Genomic DNA, 10,434 nt, shown 5'->3' on the forward strand with positions numbered 1-10,434 from the left:
CAGAAGTTTCCCTCAGGAGCCAAAGGTGAGCGAGGAAGCTCGCCCATGCCAGGACCCTTCTGGCCTGCAGTCCAAACCTAGAGGGGGAGCGGGAACCCACCGCCGGGGCAGACCAAGCGCACAGGGGAGTGTGTCCCCACATTGGCATTTTAGAACAGGGAACTTTCTTCAGTATAGACTGCTTGAAACCGACAGATGGCTCCCGGAGGAGCCAGAGGGGAGCAGAGAAGCTCACCCAAGATGCCGGCCAGTCCCTGCAACACAGTGTCCCAATGCATACGACAAATTAGAAAACAGACAGTAGGGAGTAGAAGAACCACACGCAACCTAACAACTCCTCAGGAAAAAAAGCACACCACAAAAAGAAAACGACTCCTCAGATTGCAGCGACAGTAACTTGGAAGAACTTCTGAGCCCTCCAGAAAGAGAATTTAAAATTGCCGTGATTAAAAAAATGACAGAACTCATAATGGAAAGCAATGATCAGAAGAAGGAAATTGAGTCCCAAAAGAGGGAAAACAGTGGTCAGAAGAATGAAATTGAGTCCCTAAAGAGGGAAGCAAAAGAAACGCAGGAGATCAAAGAATTAATGGAGGAACTAAAGAACTCTGGGAAAAGCAATGAAAGCAGAATAGATGAAATGGAAGAACGAATAAGTACTCTTGAAGACACAGAAATAAAAAGAACCAAAACAGAAAAGGAAAGAGAAGTGTGAAGGAAAAAGAACGAAGAAAGACTTTGGGAACTATCTGACTCCATGAGGAAAGGAAATATAAGAGTTATAGGAATACCAGAAGGAGAGGAGAGAGATGTAGGAACAGAGAAAATATTCAAAGAGATAATTGAAGAGAACTTCCCAAATGTGAAGAAGGAGCTGAAAATTGATATACAAGAAGCAAGAAGAACACCAAACTTCCACGACGAAAGAAAAAATACAGCAAGACACATAATAGTAAAGCTCCCAAGAATCCAGGACAAGGAAAAAATAATGAAGCTGGCAAGAGGGAAGAAACAGATAACATTCAAAGGAAAACCAATCAGGCTGACATCAGACTTCTCCGAAGAAACACTACGGGCAAGGAGAGAGTGGAGGGACATAGTCAACAGACTCCAAGAAAACAGATGCCAACCAAGAATACTCTATCCCACAAAGCTCTCCTTCCTCTATGAAGAAAGATAAGGACCTTCCCAGACAAACAGAAACTCTGGAATTTCATTATGACAAAACCCCCACTCCAAAAAATACTACAAGGAATCCTAAAGCCAGAAACTCAGAGGGACGAATAACAATGAAAGAAGGCCAAAAAAAAAAGTTATTAAAAGAAGAAATAAATAAGACCAAAGGAAAGACAAACACAATGGCAAATACAGATGCTAACATATCAATATTAACTCTAAAGTAAATGGACTAAACTCTTCTATAAAAAGACACAGAGTTGCAGCCTGGATTAAGAAACAAAACCCAACCTTTTTCTGTCTCCAGGAAACACATTTAGCTACAAAAGATAAAAATAGACTCAAAGTTAAAGGATGGAAAACAATCCTACAAGCAAATGGACCAAAAAAGAAAGCAGGAACAGCTATACTTATATCAGATAAAACAGATTTCAAATTCAAAAAAATAAAAAGAGACCCCAATGGTCACTACATTATGATCAAGGAGACAATACTTCAAGAAGAAATAACACTCATTAACATATACTCACCAAACGAAGGAGCACGAAAAAATATCAGACAACTGTTGTCATCTCTGAAAACAGACATCAGAGAAAACACATACGTAGTGGGAGACTTCAACACACCACTATCAACAATGGCTAGATCAACAAGACAAAAAATAAGAAAAGAAACTAAAGCTCTAAATAAGGACCTAGAGCATTTGTGCTTAACAGACATCTATAGAACACTAAACCGAAAAAAATGGAGTACACATTTTTCTCAAGCGCACATGGATCATTCTCCAGGATCGATCACATACTGGGGCACAAGACAAACATCAACAGATACACCAAGATTGAAATCATACCAACCATCTTTTCTGACCATGAAGGCATCAAACTAGAAATAAACCATAAAAAGAAGGCAACGAACTTTCCTACCTCATGGAGATTAAAAAACACACTACTGGAAGACCACTGGACTAATGAGGAGATCAAAGAAGAAATTAAAAAATTCTTTGAATTGAATGACAAGGAGGACACCAATATCCTAAATGTATGGGATGCAGCAAAAGCAGTAATAAGAGGAAAATATATAGAAATAGAAGTTCACATCAAGAAACAAGAAAGAACTCAAAGAAACAACCTAATCTCAAAGCTCAAAGATCTAGAAAAAGAACAACAAAAAACCCCCAAAACCAGTAGAAGAAAAGAAATAATATAAACCAAAGCAGAAATAAATGAAATTGAAACTAAAAAAAGAATCCAAAAGATCAATGAAACCAAGAGCTGGTTCTTCGAAAAAAATCAATAAAATAGACAAACCCCTAGTCAGGCTCACAAATGAAAAAAGGGAGAAAGCACAAATAAACAAGATCATAAATGAAAGAGGAGAAATCACAATGGACACAGCAGAAATCAAAAGAATAACCAGTAACTACTATGAACAGTTATATGGAAACAAGTTCAACAATCTAGAGGAGATGGACAAATTCCTACAACTCTACAATCACCCAAAGCTAGATAAAGAAGAAATAGAACACCTAAACAGACCAATTACAAGCAGCGAAATTGAAATGGTAATCAAAAACCTCCCCAAAAACAAAAGCCCAGGACCTGATGGATTTACAAATGAATTCTACCAAACATTCAGAGACGAATTAGTGCCTATCTTCACAAACTCTTCCAAAAAATTGAGAAGGAAGGGACAATACCAAACACGTTCTATGAAGCCAACATTACACTAATACCAAAACTGAACAAGGACAACACAAAAAAGGAAAACTACAGGCCAATCTTCCTAATGAACACTGATGCAAAAATCCTCAATAAAATTTTAGCTATCAGAATCCAACAATGTATCCATAAGGTAATTCACCACGACCAAGTAGGATTCATTCCAGGGACACAAGGATGGTTCAACATCCAAAAATCAATCAACGTTATCCAACACATCAACAAAAAGAAATATAAAAACCATATGATAATATCAATAGATGCTGAGAAAGCTTTCGACAAAGTGCAACACCCATTCATGATAAAAGCCCTTGAAATTCTTGGGATACAAGGAACATACCTCAACATCATAAAGGCCATCTATGACAAGCCAACAGCCAGTATCATTCTCAATGGTGAAAAGCTGAAAGCAATTCCATTAAGATATGGAACAAGACAAGGATGTCCACTCTCACCACTGCTTTTCAATATAATACTGGAAGTCCTAGCCAGAGCAATAAGACAAGAGAAAGACATCCAAGGAATCCAAATAGGAAAAGAAGAAGTCAAACTATCACTATTTGCAGATGATATGATAATATACATAGAGAACCCCAAAAACTCCACAGAAAAACTAATTCAACTCATCAATCAGTTCAGTAAAATGACAGGATACAAAATCAACATGCAAAAGTCAGTAGCCTTCCTATACACAAACAATAAATCTGAAGAAGAAGAAATAAAAAAAAATCCCTTTTATTATCAAAACAAAAAAAATCAAATATTTGGGAATAAATCTAACAAAAGAGGTAAAGGACCTATACAAAGAAAACTATAAAACACTGTTAAAGGAAATAGAAGAAGACACAAAGAAATGGAAAGACATCCCCTGCTCATGAATTGGAAGAATAAACATTATTAAAATGGCCATCCTACCAAAATCAATATACAGATTCAATGCTATTCCAATCAAAATTTCAATGTCATTCTTCAAAGAAATAGAACAATTATTGATGAAATTCATATGGAATCACCAAAAACCCCGAATAGCCAAAGCTCTCCTGAAAAAAAAAAAAAAGAAGGGAATGGAGACATCACACTCCCAGACTTCAAACTATACTACAAAGCCATAATCATCAAAACTGCATGGTATTAAAACAAGAACAGACATACAGACAAATGGAATCGAATAGAAAATCCAGAAATAAACCCACAGATTTATAATCAACTAATCTTTGACAAAGGAGCAAAGACTATGCATTGGAGCAAAGAAAGTTTGTTCAATAAATGGTGCTGGGAAAACTGGGTCGCTACATACAAAAGAATGAAACTTGACTACTACCTCACACCATACACAAAAATCAACTCAAAATGGATTAAAGAACTAGACATAAGACCTGAAACTATAAAATACATAGAAGGAAATATAGGCGAAACACTCCATGATATGCACATCAAAGACATCTTTACAGACACATCACCCAAAACAGTGACAGTGAAGGCAAAGATAAACAACTGGGACTACATCAAATTAAAGAGCTTCTGCACAGCAAAAGAGACAATAACAAAAACAAAGAGAAACCCCACCAACTGGGAGAACATTTTTGCACACAACACTAATGATAAAGGACTGATCACAAAAATCTGCAAAGAGCTGATGAGACTCAACAACAACAAAGAAAATAATCCAGTCAAAAAATGGGCAGAAGAGCTAATGGGCAGAAGAGGAAATGCAAATGGCCAACAGGCATATGAAAAAATGTTCAACATCACTTGTAATCAGGGAAATGGAAATGAAAACTACCATGAGATACCATCTTACACCAGTGAGAATGGCACGTATTAAAAAAACTAGCAACAACAAATGTTGGCGAGGGTGTGGATAAAAAGGAACTCTTCTGCACTGTTGGTGGGAGTGCAAACTGGTCCAACCACTGTGGAGAGCTGTGTGGAGATTTCTGGACCTACTAAACATAGAGCTTCCATGTGATCCAGCAATTCCACTCCTAGGTATTTACCCAAAGGACACAGAAACATCCATTCCAAAGAACACCTGCACCCCTATGTTTATAGCAGCACTATTTACAATAGCTAAGCTTTGGAAACAGCCCAAATACCCAAAAATAGATGACTGGGTCAAAAAGATGTGGTCCATATACACCATGGAATATTACTCAGCATTTAAAAAAGATAAACACATGCCATTTGCAGCAACATGGATGGCGCTGGAAGGGATCATGCTCAGCGAAATAAGCCAGAAAGAAAAAGAAAAATACCGGATGGTCTCACTCATAGCAGGAATCTAGAAAATTTAAATATGGGACCAGGAAAATGAATAACTATAAGAAAGTGAAAATCAAAATCAACAAAAAACTATAAACCAGAGACACTTTTTGCGGGGTGGGGGAGGGGAGGGATTGGTGTTAGAATGGGGGGGGGTTGCAATTGTATGTGCAATATAAAAATAATATTTATTAAAAAAAATATATCATGTGCTTATTCTATTTTGAACTTTTTAAGAAACTGCCATACTATTTTCCATAGCAGTTAGATCATTTTACACTCCTATTAACAATGAGTTAGGATTCCAATTTCTCCATATCTTCACCAATACTTGTTATTTTCCTTTTTAAAATAGCCATTTTATGCCCAAGCCCCACCCCAGTGTCAATGCCTAGTGTCCATCAGGAGCACCTGGGAGTTCCACCCGCCCACATCAGCCATCAGCAGCCTCAGGCACAAGGCAGATATATCCACACACTGGTAAGAGCACCCAGAAGTCATGTCTGCCAGGACAGGTGGCATAGTGGCCCCAAGCATAGAACTAACCTGAAAGCAAACAATGGGAAACAATACATCATTGAAAGAGAGTCAGTCTCCAGGAACCAGCAACACTGACATAGAATTTCTCTACCTGACAGATAAAGAATTCAGAATTGTCATAATGAAAACACTCTAAGATTTAAAAGTAAATGCAGAAAAGCAAATAAATAAATAAATAAAATGACTTGAGACACAAAGGGAAGAATTAGAATCTTTGAAAAAGGAATTAAAGAGAATATAGGCTGTTAAAACATCAATAGAGAAGCTAAAAAATTCTGGGAAAAGCCATGATAATAGAACAGATGAAATGGTAGAACCAATCAGTTCTCTTGAATACACAGATATAAAAAGAACCAAAAGGGAAAAGGAAAGAGAGATACAAAGGGGAAAGAATGGAGAAACACTTAGATATTTATCTGACATAATGAGGAAAGGAAATATAATAATCACAGGAATTCCAAAAAGAGAAGAGAGTGAGACCTGGGAACTGAAAATTTATGTAAGGAAATAATCAAAGACCTTCCCAAATCTGAGGAAGGAAATGAAAATAGGCATACAGCGAGCTAAAAGAACACCAAACTACTATAATAAAAGGAAAACTACAGCAAGACACATAATAGTAAAGCTACTGAGAGTTCAAGACAAAAAAAAAATATGAAGCTGACTAGGGAGAAGAAACAGATAATCTATAAAGGACATCAGTTAGGCTGACATAAGACTTCTCTGAAAAATCACAAGCAAGAAGAGAATGGAGTAATATTTTTTAAAATATCTAAGATAAAAAATGCCAGCCAAGAATACTTTATCTTGCAAAGCTCTCCTCCCTTTATGAAGGAAAAATAAGGACATTCTCAGACAAACAAAATCATCATAAATTTGCTTCTACTAAAACCCCTCTCCAAGAACTATTACAAAAAATATCTAAAAATGTAAACCAACAGAAGAATTAACAGGAAGAACTGAACAAAGTATTGAATAGAACCATGTAATGATGAACAAAATGGCAAGTACAGACATCTATGTATCAATAATCACCCTAAATGTAAATGACTAAACTCACCAATAAAAAGACACAGAGTGGAAGCCTAGATAAGAAAACTGAATCCAACCTTCTGCTATCTCCAGGAAACACACCTAACTGCTAAAGATAAGCATAGATTGAAAGTAAAGGGTTGAAAAACAATTCTTCAAGCAAATGACCCCCAAAAGAAAACAGGGAGTAGCAAATTTATATCAGATAAAATAAACTTCAAATTAAAAAGGTGACATGAGACAGAGATGGTCACTATGCAGTGATTAAGGGGACAATATACCAGGAAGACACAACACACATTAATATACAATCACCAAATGAAGGAGATCCAAAACACATTAGACAATTACTATCATCTCTGAAAACAGACATTAGAGAAAATACATATGTCGTAGGAGACTTCAACACCCCGCTCTCACCAAGACATGGGTCTATGAAACAAAAAATAAATAAGGACACAATAGGCCTAAATAAAGATCTACCCCATATGGGCCTAACAGACATCTGTAGGACACTGCACCCCAAAAGCACGGAATCCACATTCTTCTCAAGTGCATATAGACTGTTTTCCAGGATAGACCACATACTGGGTCACAAGACAAACATCATCCATTCATGAAGAATGAAATCATGCCAACTATCTTCTCTGACCACAAATGCAGCAAACTAGAAATCAACTACAAAAAGGAAGCAAGGAAACCCATCATTACATGGAAATAAAGAACATGCTACTGAAAGATCACTTGATTAGTGATAAAATCAAAAAAGAAATTAAAAAATACATTGAGGCAAATGATAAGGACACAACTTCACAGAATGTATGGAACACAGCAAAAACTGAAACAAGAGGAAAGTATCTAGCAATGCAAGCCCACATCAAGAAACAAGAGAGATCCCAAAGAAACAACCTAATCTCCCATTTCAAAGAACTGGAAAAAGAACAACAACAAAAAAACCCAGAAGCCAGTAGAAGAAAGGAAATCATAAAAATTCAAGTAGAAATAAACAAAATAGAAATAAAAAATCCAAAATATCAATTAAACCAAAAGCTTGTTCTTGAAAAAATAAACAAAATAGACAAACCTCTAGTCAGTCTCATAAAGAAAAAAAGGGGGAAAGCTCAAATAAGGGATCCGCTGCCAAGGTGGACTGTGGGCACTGGGAAAACACACCCAGCTGCCATTGTTGCAAGACAGGGAGTTACTGATCAGGGACCCCACAAAACCTCTGCGGAACTGAGAGGGTAAGTTCTGCAGGCGGAGGTGAGCTGAAAACTACACGTGAGTGATTTTCTTCCATCCAGTGATTTGGAGCCAAGTGGGGGATCCGCCGCAAAGGTGGGTGCCTGGAAAGTGCACCCCAGGTGCCATTGTTGCAAGACAGGGAGTTGCAGGACAGGGACCTCAAGACTAAGTAAATAAAGAGGGAGGGAATTTTTAGGGACAGCGCCCATCACCATAGCCATAGTACCACTGCCCTAGTGGAGTTTTGGTGTGACGGTGCTGGACTCGATCTGGCCACCAGTTTCCAACATCCCAGAATGAGCACCCCAAAGAGATGCCCATCAGTACCAGCTGCACAGTGTTCCAATGCATAGAATAAATTAAGAAAGAAGCAAAAGGGAGAAGGAAAAACACAAATAACCAAGCAAGACCTCAGGGGAAGGACACTCCACAAAAAGAAAATCAGCCACCAAACTCAACAACAATGACATGGAAGAACTCTGTCTTCCAGATAGAGAATTTAAAATAATCATGATTAAAAACATAAAGAAGACAAAAAGAAAAAGAATGATATGAGATAAATAATTAATGATTGGAAGAATGAAATTGAGTCCCTAAAGAAGGAAATGAAAGAAATACAGGAGATTAAAAGATTAATGGAGGAGGGGCCTCCCATGGTGGCGCAGTGGTTGAACGCTGGGCTGCAAAGCTGCCCGCAGCCTCTGCAGCCCTTGTTATATCTCCGGCCTCCAGCGAGGGTCCCACATGGCGCGCAGACCTCTCCTGCCGCCCGCTGCTCCCCTCAGCAGTGTACTTCGTCACTCTGCCTGCTCTGTTCCCCGCTCTGGCTCTGGTGAATCCTCTCACCCTCCCACGCTTCTGACTGTACCCAGTGCTTGTATAAATAAATAAATAAATAAATCTTTAAAAAAAAAGATTAATGGAGGAGCTAAAGAACTGGGGGAAAAGCAATAAAAACAGAATTGATGAAATGGAAGAATGAATCAGTATTCTTGAAGATACAGAAATAAAAAGAACCAAGAAAGAAAAGGAAAGAGAAATATGAAGGAAAAACAATGCAGAAACACTTTGAGAGCAATCTGACACCACGAGGAAAGGAAACCTAAGGGTTATAGGAATCCCAGAAGGTCAGGAGAGAGACCAAGGAACTGGAAAACTATTTAAGGAGATAACCAAAGAGAACTTCCCAAAAATGATGACGCACATGAAAATAGACACATAAGAAGTGAGAAAAACACTGAATTACCACAATGAAAGGAAAACTACAGCAAGACACATAATAGTAAAGCTTTCAAGAGTCCAAGACAAGGAAAAAATAATGAAACTGATAAGGGCGAAGAAGCAGTTAATCTATAAAGGAAAACCTGTCAGGATGACATCAGACTTCTCCGAAGAAACACCACAGGCAAGAAGAGAATAGAGTGACATATTCAACAAACTCCAAGTCAACAAATTCCAGCTGAGAATACTTGACCCTGCAAAGCTCTCCTTCCTCTATGAAAGAAAAATAAAAACCTCAGACAAACAAAACTACCAGAAATTAATTACTACTAAACCCCCACTCTAAAAAATATTACAAGAAACCCTAAAGTCAAAACCAACAGAGGAATGAGGTAAGGACTAAAATCACAAAAAGGCAAACAAAATAGCAAATACGGATGCCACTGTATCAATAGTAGCTCTAAATGTAAATGGACAATACTCATCGCTAAAAAGACACAGAGTAGCAGGATGGATTAAAAAACAGAACTCGACCTTTTGCTGTCTACAGGAGACACATTTAACTACAAAAGATAAACATGGATTGAAAGTAAAAGGATGGGAAACAACCCTACAAGCAAATGGGCCAAAAAAGAAGGCAGGAACACCTATACTTATGTCAGCTAAAATAGACTTCAAACAAAAAGGTAAAAAGAGACATAGATGGTCACTACATTATGATTAAGGGGACAATACATCAAGAAGACATAACACAATCAACTTTTACTCACTAAATACAGGAGCAACAAAATATAGACAATTACTATCATCTCTGAAAACAGACATTACAGAAAGCACATATGGACTAGGAGACTTCAACACACCCCTCTCACCAATAGGTAGATCAAAGAGACAAAAACTAAGCAAGGACATTGGAGCTCTAAATAAGGACCTAGACCTCATGGGCTTAACAGACATCTATTGGATGTTGCACCCAAAAGAATCTGAGTATGCATTTTTTTTCAAGTGCACATGGATCATTCTCCAGATCATTCTCAATCACATATTGGGTCACAAGACAAACATCAACAGATACACTAAGATCAAAATCATTCCAACTATCTTCTCTGACCATAAAGGCATCAAACTAGAAGTAAACCATGAAGAGAAAGCAAACACTCCTACCTCATGGAGATTGAAATCCACCCTACTGGAACATCATTGGATCAATGAGATCAATGATATCAAAGAAGAAATTTAA

The sequence above is a fragment of the Talpa europaea genome (assembly GCF_964194135.1).
Source record: "Talpa europaea genome assembly, chromosome: 1".
Taxonomy (NCBI): domain Eukaryota; kingdom Metazoa; phylum Chordata; class Mammalia; order Eulipotyphla; family Talpidae; genus Talpa; species Talpa europaea.